The sequence below is a fragment of the Chiloscyllium plagiosum genome, unplaced genomic scaffold (genome assembly GCF_037043375.1).
Source record: "Chiloscyllium plagiosum isolate Xiang-an unplaced genomic scaffold, Cpla_swu_hap1 HiC_scaffold_46, whole genome shotgun sequence".
NCBI classification, from domain to species: domain Eukaryota; kingdom Metazoa; phylum Chordata; class Chondrichthyes; order Orectolobiformes; family Hemiscylliidae; genus Chiloscyllium; species Chiloscyllium plagiosum.
Window position 1 is genome coordinate 22,150,715 of NW_028270184.1, and position 15,633 is coordinate 22,166,347.

The window sequence follows — 15,633 nt, forward strand, 5'->3', positions numbered from 1 at the left end:
GACTGGGAACAGGAACAGAAGGCAGTCACTCAACTGATCGAGACTGGGACACAGGGACAGGAAGCGGTCACTCAACTGCACGAAACTGGGAAACAGGAACAGGAGGCATCACTCAATTGCTCGAGACTAGGACACAGGAACACGAGGCAGTCATTCAACTGCTCGAGACTGGGTCACAGAAACTGGAGGCATCACTCAACTGCTCGAGACTGGGACACAGGATCAGGAGGGCGTTACTCAACTGCTCGAGACTGGGACAAGAACAGGAGGCAGTCACTCAACTGCTCGAAACTGGGAGACAGGAACAGGAGGCAGTCATTCAACTGCTCGAGACTGAGACACAGAAACAGGAGGGTGTTACTCAACTGCTCGAGAGTGGGACACAGGAACATTTGGCAGTCATTCAACTGCTAGAGACTGGGACACAGGAACAGGAGGCAGTCATTCAACTGCTCGAGACTGTGACACAGGAACAGGTGGCAGTCATTCAACTGCTCGAGACTGGGACATAGGAACAGGAGGCAGTCACTCAACTGCTCGAGATTGGTTCACAGAAACAAGAGGCAGTCATTCGACTGCTCGAGACTGGGACACAGGAACAGGAGGGAGTCACTCAACTGCTCGAGACTGGGACACAGAAACATGAGGCAGTCATTCGACTGCTCGAGACTGGGAAACAGGAACAGGAGACAGTCACTCAACCGCTCGAAACTGGGACACACGAACAGGAGGCAGTCACTCAACTGCTCGAGACTGGGACACAGGAACAGGAGGGCGTTACTCAACTGCTCAAGACTAGGACACAGGAATAGGAGGCAGTCATTCAACTGCTCGAGACTGGGACACAGGAACAGTAGGCAGTCATTCAACTGCTCGAGACTGGGTCACAGAAACAAGAGGCAGTCATTCGACTGCTCAACACTGGGACACAGGAACAGGAGGGAATTACTCAGCTGCTCGAGACTGGGACACAGAAACAGGAGGCAGTCACTCAACTGCTCGAGACTGGGACACAGGAACAGGAGGCAGTCACTCAACCGCTCGAAACTGGGACACACGAACAGGAGGCAGTCACTCAACTGCTCGAGACTGGGACATAGGAAAAGAAGGCAGGCACTCAACTGCTCGAGACTGGTACACAGGAACAGGAGGCAGTCACTCAACTGCTTGAGACTGGGACACAGGAACAGGAGGCGGTCACTCAACTGCTTGAAACTGGGACACAGGAAAAGAAGGCAAGCACTCAACTGATCGAGACTGGGATAACGGAAGAGGAGGCAGTCACTCAACTGCTCGAAACAGGGACACAGGAAAAGGACGCTTTCATTCAACTGCTCGAGACTGTGACACAGAAACAGGAGGGTGTTACTCAACTGCTAGAGACTGGGACTCAGGAACAGGAGGCAGTCATTCAACTGCTAGAGACTGTGACACAGGAACAGGAGGCAGTCACTCAACTGCACGAGACAGGGACACAGGAACAGGAGACAGTCATTCATCTGTTCGAGACTGGGACACAGGAACAGGAGGCAGTCACTCAACAGCTCGAGACTGGGTCACAGAAACTGGAGGCATCACTCAACTGCTCGAGACTGGGACACAGGATCAGGAGGGCGTTACTCAACTGCTCGAGAGTGGGACAAGAACAGGAGGCAGTCACTCAACTGCTTGAAACTGGGAGACAGGAAAAGAAGGCAGGCACTCAACTGATCGACACTGGGACACCGGAAGAGGAGGCAGTCACTCAACTGCTCGAAACTGGGAGACAGGAACAGGAGGCAGTCCTTCAACTGCTCGAGACTGAGACACAGAAACAGGAGGGTGTTACTCAACTGCTCGAGAGTGGGACACAGGAACATGAGGCAGTCATTCAACTGCTAGAGACTGGGACACAGGAACAGGAGGCAGTCATTCAACTGCTCGTGACTGTGACACAGGAACAGGTGACAGTCACTCATCTGTTCGAGACTGGGTCACAGAAACAAGAGGCAGTCATTCGACTGCTCGAGACTGGGACACAGGAACTGGAGGGAGTCAGTCAACTGCTCGAGACTGGGACACAGAAACATGAGGCAGTCACTCAACTGCTCGAAACTGGGACACACGAACAGGAGGCAGTCACTCAACTGCTCGAGACTGGGACACAGGAACAGGAGGGCGTTACTCAACTGCTCGAGAGTGGGACACAGGAACATGAGGCAGTCATTCAACTGCTAGAGACTGGGACACAGGAACAGGAGGCAGTCATTCAACTGCTCGAGACTGTGACACAGGAACAGGTGGCAGTCAATCATCTGTTCGAGACTGGGTCACAGAAACAAGAGGCAGTCATTCGACTGCTCGAGACTGGGACACAGGAACAGGAGGGAGTCACTCAACTGCTCGAGACTGGGACACAGAAACATGAGGCAGTCACTCAACTGCTCGAGACTGGGACACAGGAACAGGAGGCAGTCACTCAACCGCTCGAAACTGGGACACACGAACAGGAGGCAGTCACTCAACTGCTCGAGACTGGGACACAGGAACAGGAGGGCGTTACTCAACTGCTCAAGACTAGGACACAGGAACAGGAGGCAGTCATTCAACTGCTCGAGACTGGGACACAGGAACAGTAGGCAGTCATTCAACTGCTCGAGACTGGGACACAGGAACAGGAGGCAGTCACTCAACAGCTCGAGACTGGGTCACAGAAACAAGAGGCAGTCATTCGACTGCTCAACACTGGGACACAGGAACAGGAGGGAGTTACTCAGCTGCTCGAGACTGGGACACAGAAACATGAGGCAGTCACTCAACTGCTCGAGACTGGGACACAGGAACAGGAGGCAGTCACTCAACCGCTCGAAACTGGGACACACGAACAGGAGGCAGTCACTCAACTGCTCGAGACTGGGACATAGGAAAAGAAGGCAGGCACTCAACTGCTCGAGACTGGTACACAGGAACAGGAGGCAGTCACTCAACTGCTTGAGACTGGGACACAGGAACAGGAGGCGGTCACTCAGCTGCTTGAAACTGGGACACAGGAAAAGAAGGCAAGCACTCAACTGATCGAGACTGGGACAACGGAAGAGGAGGCGGTCACTCAACTGCTCGAAACAGGGACACAGGAAAAGGACGCTTTCATTCAACTGCTCGAGACTGTGACACAGAAACAGGAGGGTGTTACTCAACTGCTAGAGACTGGGACACAGGAACAGGAGGCAGTCATTCAACTGCTAGAGACTGTGACACAGGAACAGGAGGCAGTCACTCAACTGCACGAGACAGGGACACAGGAACAGGAGACAGTCATTCATCTGTTCGAGACTGGGACACAGGAACAGGAGGCAGTCACTCAACAGCTCGAGACTGGGTCACAGAAACAAGAGGCAGTCATTCGACTGCTCAACACTTGGACACAGGAACAGGAGGGAGTCACTCAACGGCTCGAGAGTGGGACAGGAACAGGAGGCAGTCACTCAACTGCTTGAAACGGGACACAGGAAAAAAGGGCAGGCACTCAACTGATCGAGACTGGGACACAGGAACAGGAGGCAGTCACTCAACTGCTCGAGACTGGGTCACAGAAATAAGAGGCAGTCATTCGACTGCTCGAGACTGGGACACAGGAACAGGAGGGAGTCACTCAACTGCTAGAGACTGGGACACAGAAACATGAGGCAGTCACTCAACTGCTCGAGACTTGGACACAGGAACAGGAGGCAGTCACTCAACCGCTCGAAACTGGGACACACGAACAGGAGGCAGTCACTCAACTGCTCGAGACTGGGACACAGGAACAGGAGGGCGTTACTCAACTGCTCAAGACTAGGACACAGGAACAGGAGGCAGTCATTCAACTGCTCGAGACTGGGACACAGGAACAGTAGGCAGTCATTCAACTGCTCGAGACTGGGACAAAGGAACAGGAGGCAGTCACTCAACAGCTCGAGACTGGGTCACAGAAACAAGAGGCAGTCATTCGACTGCTCAACACTGGGACACAGAAACAGGAGGGAGTCACTCAACTGCTCGAGACTGGGACAGAGGAACAGGATGCAGTCACTCAACTGCTTGAGACTGGGACACAGGAACAGGAGGCGGTCACTCAACTGCTTGAAACTGGGACACAGGAAAAGAAGGCAGGCACTCAACTGTTCGAGACTGGGACACCGGAACAGGAGGCGGTCACTTAAGTGCTCGAAACTGGGACCCAGGAAGAGGAGGCAGTCACTCAACTGCTCAAAACTGCGACACAGGATCAGGACACAGTCATTCAACTGCGCGAGACTGGGAACAGGAACAGAAGGCAGTCACTCAACTGATCGAGATTGGGACACAGGAACAGGAAGCAGTCACTCAACTGCTCGAAACTGGGAAACAGGAACAGGAGGCATCACTCAATTGCTCGAGACTTGGACACAGGAACACGAGGCAGTCATTCAACTGCTCAAGACTGGGTCATAGAAACTGGAGGCATCACTCAATTGCTTGAGACTGGGACACATAAAACAGTAGGCATCACTCAATTGCTCGAAACTGGGACACAGAAACAGAAGGGCGTTACTCAACTACTGAAGACTGGGACACAGGAACAGGAGGCAGTCATTCAACTGTTCGAGACTGGGACACAGGAACCGGAGGCCGTCACTCGACTGTTCGAGACTGGGACACAGGAACAGGAGGCAGTCACTCAACTGCTCGAGACTGGGACACAGGAACAGGAGGCAGTCATTCAACTGTTCGAGACTTTGATACAGGAACAGGAGGCATCCACTCAACTGTTCGAGACTGGGACACAGGAACAGGAGGCAGTCACTCAAATGCTCGAGACTGCGTCACATGAACAAGAGGCAGGCACACAACCGCTCGAGACTGGGACACAGAAACAGGAGGCAGTCACTCAACCGCTCGAAACTGGGACACAGGAACAGGAGGCAGTCATTCACCTGCTCGAGACTGGGACACAGGAATAGAAGGCAGTCACTCAACTGCTCGAGACTGGGACACAGGAACAGGAGGGCGTTACTCAACTGCTCGAGACTGGGACAGGAACAGGAGGCAGTCACTCAACTGATTGAAACTGGGACACAGGAAAAGAAGGCAGGCACTCAACTGATCGAGACTGGGACACCGGAGAGAGGAGGCAGTCACTCAACTGCTCGAAACTGGAACACACGAACAGGAGGCAGTCACTCAACTGCTCGAAACTGGGACATAGGAAAAGAAGGCAGGCACTCAACTGCTCGAGACGGGGACACAGGAACAGGAGGCAGTCACTCAACTGCTTGAGACTGGGACACAGGAACAGGAGGCGGTCACTCAACTGCTTGAATCTGGGACACAGGAAAAGAAGGCAAGCACTCAACTGATCGAGACTGGGACATCAGAAGAGGAGGCAGTCACTCAACTGCTCGAGACTGGGACACAGGAACAGGACGCTTTCATTCAACTGCTCGAGACTGTGACACAGAAACAGGAGGGTGTTACTCAACTGCTCGAGAGTGGGACACAGGAACAGGAGGCAGTCATTCAACTGCTAGAGACTGGGACACAGGAACAGGAGGCAGTCATTCAACTGCTAGAGACTGTGACACAGGAACAGGAGGCAGTCACTCAACTGCACGAGACAGGGACAAAGGAACAGGAGACAGTCATTCATCTGTTCAGACTGTGACACAGGAACAGGAGGCAGTCACTCATCTGCTCGAGACTGGGACACAGGAACAGGAGGCAGTCATTCACCTGCTCGAGACTGGGACACAGGAATAGAAGGCAGGCACTCAACTGCTCGAGACTGGGACACTGGAACAGGAGGGTGGTACTCAACTGCTCGAGACTGGGACAGGAACAGGAGGCAGTCACTCAACTGATTGAAACTGGGACACAGGAAAAGAAGGCAGGCACTCAACTGATCGAGACTGGGACACCAGAAGAGGAGGCAGTCACTCAACTGCTCGAAACTGGGACACACGAACAGTAGGCAGTCACTCAACTGCTCGAGACTGGGACATAGGAAAAGAAGGCGGGCACTCAACTGCTCGAGACTGGGACACAGGAACAGGAGGCGGTCACTCAACTGCTTGAGACTGGGACACAGGAAAAGAAGGCAAGCACTCAACTGATCGAGACTGGGACACCGGAAGAGGAGGCAGTCACTCAACTGCTCGAGACTGGGACACAGGAACAGGACGCTTTCATTCAACTGCTCGAGACTGGGACACAGGAACAGGAGGGTGTTACTCAACTGCTCGAGATTGGGACACAGGAACAGAAGGCAGTCATTCAACTGCTAGAGACTGGGACACAGGAACAGGAGGCAGTCATTCAACTGCTAGAGACTGGGACACAGGAACAGGAGGCAGTCACTCAACTGCACGAGACAGGGACACAGGAACAGGAGACAGTCATTCATCTGTTCGAGACTGGGACACAGAAACAAGAGGCAGTCATTCGACTGCTCAAGACTGGGTCACAGGAACAGCAGGGAGTCACTCAACTGCTCGAGACTGGGACACAGAAACATGAGGCAGTCACTCAACTGCTCGAGACTGGGACACAGGAAGAGGAGGCAGTCACTCAACCGCTCGAAACTGGGACACAGGAACAGGAGGCAGGCACTCAACTGCTCGAGACTGGGACACAGGAACAGGAGGGCGTTACTCAACTGCTCAAGACTAGGACACAGGAACAGGAGGCAGTCATTCAACTGCTCGAGACTGGGACACAGGAACAGTAGGCAGTCATTCAACTGCTCGAGACTGGGACACAGGAACAGGAGGCGGTCACTCAACAGCTCGAGACTGGGTCACAGAAACAAGAGGCAGTCATTCGACTGCTCAACACTGGGACACAGGAACAGGAGGGAGTCACACAGCTGCTCGAGACTGGGACACAGGAAAAGAAGGCAAGCACTCAACTGATCGAGACTGGGACACCGGAAGAGGAGGCAGTCACTCAACTGCTCGAGACTGGGACACAGGAACAGAACGCTTTCATTCAACTGCTCGAGACTGTGACACAGAAACAGGAGGGTGTTACTCTACTGCTCGAGAGTGGGACACAGGAACAGGAGGCAGTCATTCAACTGCTAGAGACTGGGACACAGGAACAGGAGGCAGTCATTCAACTGCTAGAGACTGTGACACAGGAACAGGAGGCAGTCACTCAACTGCACGAGACAGGGACACAGGAACAGGAGACAGTCATTCATCTGTTCGAGACTGGGACACAGAAACAAGAGGCAGTCATTCGACTGCTCAAGACTGGGTCACAGGAACAGGAGGGAGTCACTCAACTGCTCGAGACTGGGACACAGAAACATGAGGCAGTCACTCAACTGCTCGGACTGGGACACAGGAACAGGAGGCAGTCACTCAACCGCTCGAAACTGGGACACAGGAACAGGAGGCAGTCACTCAACTGCTCGAGACTGGGACACAGGAACAGGAGGGCGTTACTCAACTGCTAAAGACTTGGACACAGGAACAGGAGGCAGTCATTCAACTGCTCGAGACTGGGACACACGAACAGTAGGCAGTTATTCAACTGCTCGAGACTGGGACACAGGAACAGGAGGCAGTCACTCAACAGCTCGAGACTGGGTCACAGAAACAAGAGGCAGTCATTCGACTGCTCAACACTGGGACACAGGAACAGGAGGGAGTCACTCAGCTGCTCGAGACTGGGACACAGAAACATGAGGCAGTCACTCGACTGCTCGAGACTGGGACACAGGAACAGGAGGCAGTCAGTCAACCGCTCGAAACTGGGACACACGAACAGGAGGCAGTCACTCAACTGCTCGAGACTGGGACATAGGAAAAGAAGGCAGGCACTCAACTGCTCGAGACTAGGACACAGGAACAGGAGGCAGTCACTCAACTGCTTCAGATTGGGACACAGGAACAGGAGGCGGTCACTCAACTGCTTGAAACTGGGACACAGGAAAAGAAGGCAGGCACTCAACTGATCGAGACTGGGACACCGGAACAGGAGGCGGTCACTTAAGTGCTCGAAACTGGGACCCAGGAACAGGACACAGTCACTCAACTGCTCAAAACTGCGACACAGGATCAGGACACAGTCATTCAACTGCTCCAGACTGGGAACAGGAACAGAAGGCAGGCACTCAACTGATCGAGATTGAGACACAGGAACAGGAAGCAGTCACTCAACTGCTCGAAACTGGGAAACAGGAGCAGGAGGCATCACTCAATTGCTCGAGACTTGGACACAGGAACACGAGGCAGTCATTCAACTGCTCGAGACTGGGTCACAGAAACTGGAGGCATCACTCAATTGCATGAGACTGGGACACATAAAACAGGAGGCATCACTCAATTGCTCGAAACTGGGACACAGAAACAGAAGGGCGTTACTCAACTACTGAAGACTGGGACACAGGAACAGGAGACAGTCATTCAAATGTTCGAGACTGGGACACAGGAACAGGAGGCAGTCACTCAACTGCTCGAGACTGGGACACAGGAACAGGAGGCAGTCATTCAACTGTTCGAGACTGGGATACAGGAACAGGAGGCAGCCACTCAACTGCTCGAGACTGGGACACAGGAACAGGGGGCAGTCACTCAACTGCTCGAGACTGGGACACAGGAACAGGAGGCAGTCACTCAACTGCTCGAGACTGGGAACAGGAACAGGAGAGAGTCATTCAAATGCACGAGACTGGGACACAGAAACAGGAGGCAGTCACTCAACTGCTCGAGACTGGGACACAGGAACAGGAGGCAGTCATTCAACTGCACGAGACTGGGACACAGGAACAGAAGGCAGGCACTCACCTGCTCGAGACTGGGACACAGAAACAGGAGGCAGTCACTCAATCCCTCGAAACTGGGACACAGGAACAGGAGGCAATCATTCACCTGCTCGAGACTGGGACACAGGAATAGAAGGCAGGCACTCACCTGCTCGAGACTGGAACACAGGAACTTGAGGGCGTTACTCAACTGCTCGAGACTTGGACAGTAACAGGAGGCAGTCACTCAACTGATTGAAACTGGGACACAGGAAAAAAAGGCAGGCACTCAACTGATCGAGACTGGGACACCGGAAGAGGAGGCAGTCACTCAACTGCTCGAAACTGGGACACAGGAACAGGACGCAGTCATTCAACTGCTCGAGACTGTGACACAGAAACAGGAGGGTGTTACTCAACTGCTCGAGAGTGGGACACAGGAACAGGAGGCAGTCATTCAACTGCTAGAGACTGGGACACAGGAACAGGAGGCAGTCACTCAACTGCTAGAGACTGTGACACAGGAACAGGAGGCAGTCACTCATCTGTTCGAGACTGGGACACATGAACAGGAGGCAGTCACTCAACTGCTCGAGACTCGATCACAGAAACAAGAGGCAGTCATTCGACTGCTCGAGACTGGGACACAGGAACAGGACACAGTCACTCAACTGCTCAAAACTGCGACACAGGATCAGGACACAGTCATTCAACTGGTCGAGACTGGGAACAGGAACAGAAGGCAGGCACTCAACTGATCGAGATTGAGACACAGGAACAGGAAGCAGTCACTCAACTGCTCGAAACTGGGAAACAGGAGCAGGAGGCATCACTCAATTGCTCGAGACTTGGACACAGGAACACGAGGCAGTCATTCAACTGCTCGAGACTGGGTCACAGAAACTGGAGGCATCACTCAATTGCATGAGACTGGGACACATAAAACAGTAGGCATCACTCAATTGCTCGAAACTGGGACACAGAATGATGATTAGGGGGTTAGATAGGGTCGACAGTATGAACCTTTTCCCGCGTATTGAGTCGGGTATTACAAGGGGGCATAGCTTTAAATTAAGGGGGGGTAGATATAGGACTGATGTTAGGGGTAGGTTCTTCACTCAGCGAGTCGTTAGTTCATGGAATGCCCTGCCAGTAACAGTGGTGGACTCTCCCTCTTTATGGGCATTTAAGAGGGCATTGGATAGGTATATGGAGGATAGTGGGTTAGTGTAGTTTAGGTGGGCTTGGATCGGCGCAACATCGAGGGCCCAAGGGCCTGTACTGCGCTGTATTCTTCTATGTTCTATGTTCTAGAAACAGAAGGGCGTTACTCAACTACTGAAGACTGGGACACAGGAACAGGAGACAGTCATTCAAATGTTCGAGACTGGGACACAGGAACAGGAGGCAGTCACTCAACTGCTCGAGACTGGGACACAGGAACAGGAGGCAGTCATTCAACTGTTCGAGACTGGGATACAGGAACAGGAGGCAGCCACTCAACTGCTCGAGACTGGGACACAGGAACAGGGGGCAGTCACTCAACTGCTCGAGACTGGGACACAGGAACAGGAGGCAGTCACTCAACTGCTCGAGACTGGGAACAGGAACAGGAGAGAGTCATTCAAATGCACGAGACTGGGACACAGAAACAGGAGGCAGTCACTCAACTGCTCGAGACTGGGACACAGGAACAGGAGGCAGTCATTCAACTGCACGAGACTGGGACACAGGAACAGAAGGCAGGCACTCACCTGCTCGAGACTGGGACACAGAAACAGGAGGCAGTCACTCAATCCCTCGAAACTGGGACACAGGAACAGGAGGCAATCATTCACCTGCTCGAGACTGGGACACAGGAATAGAAGGCAGGCACTCACCTGCTCGAGACTGGAAGACAGGAACTTGAGGGCGTTACTCAACTGCTCGAGACTTGGACAGTAACAGGAGGCAGTCACTCAACTGATTGAAACTGGGACACAGGAAAAAAAGGCAGGCACTCAACTGATCGAGACTGGGACACCGGAAGAGGAGGCAGTCACTCAACTGCTCGAAACTGGGACACAGGAACAGGACGCAGTCATTCAACTGCTCGAGACTGTGACACAGAAACAGGAGGGTGTTACTCAACTGCTCGAGAGTGGGACACAGGAACAGGAGGCAGTCATTCAACTGCTAGAGACTGGGACACAGGAACAGGAGGCAGTCACTCAACTGCTAGAGACTGTGACACAGGAACAGGAGGCAGTCACTCATCTGTTCGAGACTGGGACACATGAACAGGAGGCAGTCACTCAACTGCTCGAGACTCGATCACAGAAACAAGAGGCAGTCATTCGACTGCTCGAGACTGGGACACAGGAACAGGATGGAGTCACTCAACTGCTCGAGACTGGGACACAGAAACATGAGGCAGTCACTCAACTGCTCGAGACTGGGACACAGGAACAGGAGGCAGTCACTCAACCGCTCGAAACTGGGACACACGAACAGGAGGCAGTCACTCAACTGCTCGAGACTGGGACACAGGAACAGGAGGGCGTTACTCAACTGCTCAAGACTAGGACACAGGAACAGGAAGCAGTAATTCAACTGCTCGAGACTGGGACACAGGAACAGTAGGCAGTCATTCAACTGCTCGAGACTGGGACACAGGAACAGGAGGCAGTCACTCAACACCTCGAGACTGGGTCACAGAAACATGAGGCAGTCACTCAACCGCTCGAAACTGGGACACACGAACAGGAGGCAGTCACTCAACTGTTCGAGACTGGGACATAGGAAAAGAAGGCTGGCACTCAACTGCTCGAGACTGGGACACAGGAACAGGAGGCAGTCACTCAACTGCTCGAGACTGGGACACAGGAACAGGAGGCAGTCACTCAACTGCTTGAGACTGGGACACAGGAACAGGAGGCGGTCACTCAACTGCTTGAAACTGGGACACAGGAACAGAAGGCAGGCACTGAACTGATCGAGACTGGGACACCGGAAGAGGAGACAGTCAGTCAGCTGCTCGAAACTTGGACTCAGGAACAGGACGCAGTCATTCAACTGCTCGAGACTGTGACACAGAAACAGGAGGGTGTTACTCAACTACTCGAGAGTGGGACACAGGAACAGGAGGCAGTCATTCAACTGGTAGAGACTGGGACACAGGAACAGGAGGCAGTCATTCAACTGCTAGAGATTGTGACACAGGAACAGGAGGCAGTCACTCAACTGCACGAGACTGGGACACAGGAAGAGGAGGCAGTCACTCAACTGCTTGAGACTTGGACTCAGGAACAGGACGCAGTCATTCAACTGCTCGAGACTGTGACACAGAAACAGGAGGTTGTAACTCAACTGCTCGAGACTGGGACACAGGAACATGAGGCAGTCACTCAACAGCTCGAGACTGGGTCACAGAAACAAGAGGCAGCCATTTGACTGCTCAACACTGGGACACAGGAACAGGAGGCAGTCACTCAGCTGCTCGAGACTGGGACACAGAAACATGAGGCAGTCACTCAACCGCTCGAAACTGGGACACACGAACAGGAGGCAGTCATTCAACTGGTAGAGACTGGGACACAGGAACAGGAGACAGTCATTCATCTGTTCGAGACTGGGACACAGGAACAGGAGGCAGTCACTCAACTGCTCGAAACTGGGACACAGAAACAGAAGGGCGTTACTCAACTACTGAAGACTGGGACACAGGAACAGGAGGCAGTCATTCAAATGTTCGAGACTGGGACACAGGAACAGGAGGCAGTCACTCAACTGTTCGAGACTGGGACACAGAAACATGAGGCAGTCACTCAACTGCTCGAGACTGGGACACAGGAACAGGACGCAGTCACTCAACCGCTCGAAACTGGGACACACGAACAGGAGGCAGTCACTCAACTGCTCGAGACTGGGACACAGGAACAGGAGGGCGTTACTCAACTGCTCAAGACTAGGACACAGGAACAGGATGCAGTCACTCAACAGCTCGAGACTGGGACACAGGAACAGTAGGCAGTCATTCAACTGCTCGAGACTGGGACACAGGAACAGGAGGCAGTCACTCAACAGCTCGAGACTGGGTCACAGAAACAAGAGGCAGTCATTTGACTGCTCAACACTGGGACACAGGAACAGGAGGCAGTCACTCAGCTGCTCGAGACTGGGACACAGAAACATGAGGCAGTCACTCAACCGCTCGAAACTGGGACACACGAACAGGAGGCAGTCACTCAACTGATCGAGACTGGGACATAGGAAAAGAAGGCTGGCACTCAACTGCTCGAGACTGGGACACAGGAACAGGAGGCAGTCACTCAACTGTTTGCGACTGGGACACAGGAACAGGAGGAGGTCACTCAACTGCTTGAAACTGGGACACAGGAAAAGAAGGCAGGCACTGAACTGATCGAGACTGGGACACCGGAAGAGGAGACAGTCAGTCATCTGCTCGAAACTTGGACTCAGGAACAGGACGCAGTCATTCAACTGCTCGAGACTGTGACACAGAAACAAGAGGGTGTTACTCAACTACTCGAGAGTGGGACACAGGAACAGGAGGCAGTCATTCAACTGGTAGAGACTGGGACACAGGAACAGGAAGCAGTCATTCAACTGCTAGAGACTGTGACACAGGAACAGGAGGCAGTCACTCAACTGCACGAGACAGGGACACAGGAACAGGAGACAGTCATTCATCTGTTCGAGTCTGGGACACAGGAACAGGAGGCAGTCACTCAACTGCTCGAAACTGGGACACAGAAACGGAAGGGCGTTACTCAACTACTGAAGACTGGGACACAGGAACAGGAGGCAGTCATTCAAATGTTCGAGACTGGGACACAGGAACAGGAGGCAGTCACTCAATGTTCGAGACTGGGACACAGGAACAGGAGGCAGTCACTCAACTGCTCGAGACTGGGACACAGGAACAGGAGGCAGTCATTCAACTGTTCGAGACTGGGATACAGGAACAGGAGGCAGCCACTCAACTGCTCGAGACTGGGACACAGGAACAGGAGGCAGTCACTCAACTGCTCGAGACTGGGACACATGAACAGGAGGCAGGCACACAACTGCTCGAGACTGGGACACAGGAACAGGAGGCAGTCACTAAACTGCTCGAGACTGGGACACAGAAACAGGAGGCAGTCACTCAACCGCTCGAAACTGGGACACAGGAACAGGAGGCAATCATTCACCTGCTCGAGACTGGGACACAGGAATAGAAGGCAGGCACTCAACTGCTCGAGACTGGGACCCAGGAACAGGAGGGCGTTACTCAACTGCCCGAGACTTGGACAGGAACAGGAGACAGTCACTCAACTGATTGAAACTGGGACACAGGAAAAGAAGGCAGGCACTCAACTGATCGAGACTGGGACACCGGAAGAGGAGGCAGTCACTCAACTGCTCGAAACTGGGACACAGGAACAGGACGCAGTCATTCAACTGCTCGAGACTGTGACACAGAAACAGGAGGGTGTTACTCAACTGCTCGAGAGTGGGACACAGGAACAGGAGGCAGTCATTCAACTGATGGAGACTGGGACACAGGAACAGGAGGCAGTCATTCAACTGCTAGAGACTGTGACACAGGAACAGGAGGCAGTCACTCATCTGTTCGAGACTGGGATACAGGAACAGGAGGCAGTCACTCAACTGCTCGAGACTCGGTCACGGAAACAAGAGGCAGTCATTCGACTGCTCGAGACCGGGACACACGAACAGGAGGCAGCCACCCAACTGCTCGAAACTGGGACACAGAAACATGATGCAGTCACACAACTGCTCGATACTGGGACACAGGAACAGGAGGCAGTCACTCAACCGCTCGAGACTGGGACACACGAACAGGAGGCAGTCACTCAACTGCTCGAGACTGGGACACAGGAACAGGAGGGCGTTACTCAACTGCTCAAGACTAGGACACAGGAACAGGAAGCAGTCATTCAACTGCTCGAGACTGGGACACAGGAACAGTAGGCAGTCATTCAACTGCTCGAGACTGGGACACAGGAACAGGAGGCAGTCAGTCAACCGCTCGAAACTGGGACAGACGAACAGGAGGCAGTCACTCAACTGCTCGAGACTGGGACATAGGAAAAGAAGGCAGGAACTCAACTGCTCGAGACTGGGACCCAGGAACAGGAGGCAGTCACTCAACTGCTTGAGACTGGGACACAGGAACAGGAGGGAGTCACTCAGCTGCTCAAGACTGGGACACAGAAACATGTGGCAGTCACTCAACTGCTCGAGACTGGGACACAGGAACAGGAGGCGGTCACTCAACTGCTTGAAACTGGGACACAGGAAAAGAAGGCAAGCACTCAACTGATCGAGACTGGGACACCGGAAGAGGAGGCAGTCACTCAACTGCTCGAAACTGGGACACAGGAACAGGACGCAGTCATTCAACTGCTCGAGACTGGGACACAGGAACAGGAGGCAGTCACTAAACTGCTCGAGACTGGGACACAGAAACAGGAGGCAGTCACTCAACGACTCGAAACTGGGACACAGGAATAGAAGGCTGGCACTCAACTGCTCGAGACTGGGACACAGGAACAGGAGGGCGTTACTCAACTGCTCGAGACTTGGACAGGAACAGGAGGCAGTCACTCAACTGATAGAAACTGGGACACAGGAAAAGAAGGCAGGCACTCAACTGCTCGAGACTGTGACACAGAAACAGGAGGGTGTTACTCAACTGCTCGAGAGTGGGACACAGGAACAGGAGGAAGCTATACAACTGCTAGAGACTGGGACACAGGAACAGGAGGCAGTCATTCAACTGCTAGAGACTGTGACACAGGAACAGGAGGCAGTCACTCATCTGTTCGAGACTGGGACACAGGAACAGGAGGTGAGTCACTCAACCGCTCGAAACTGGG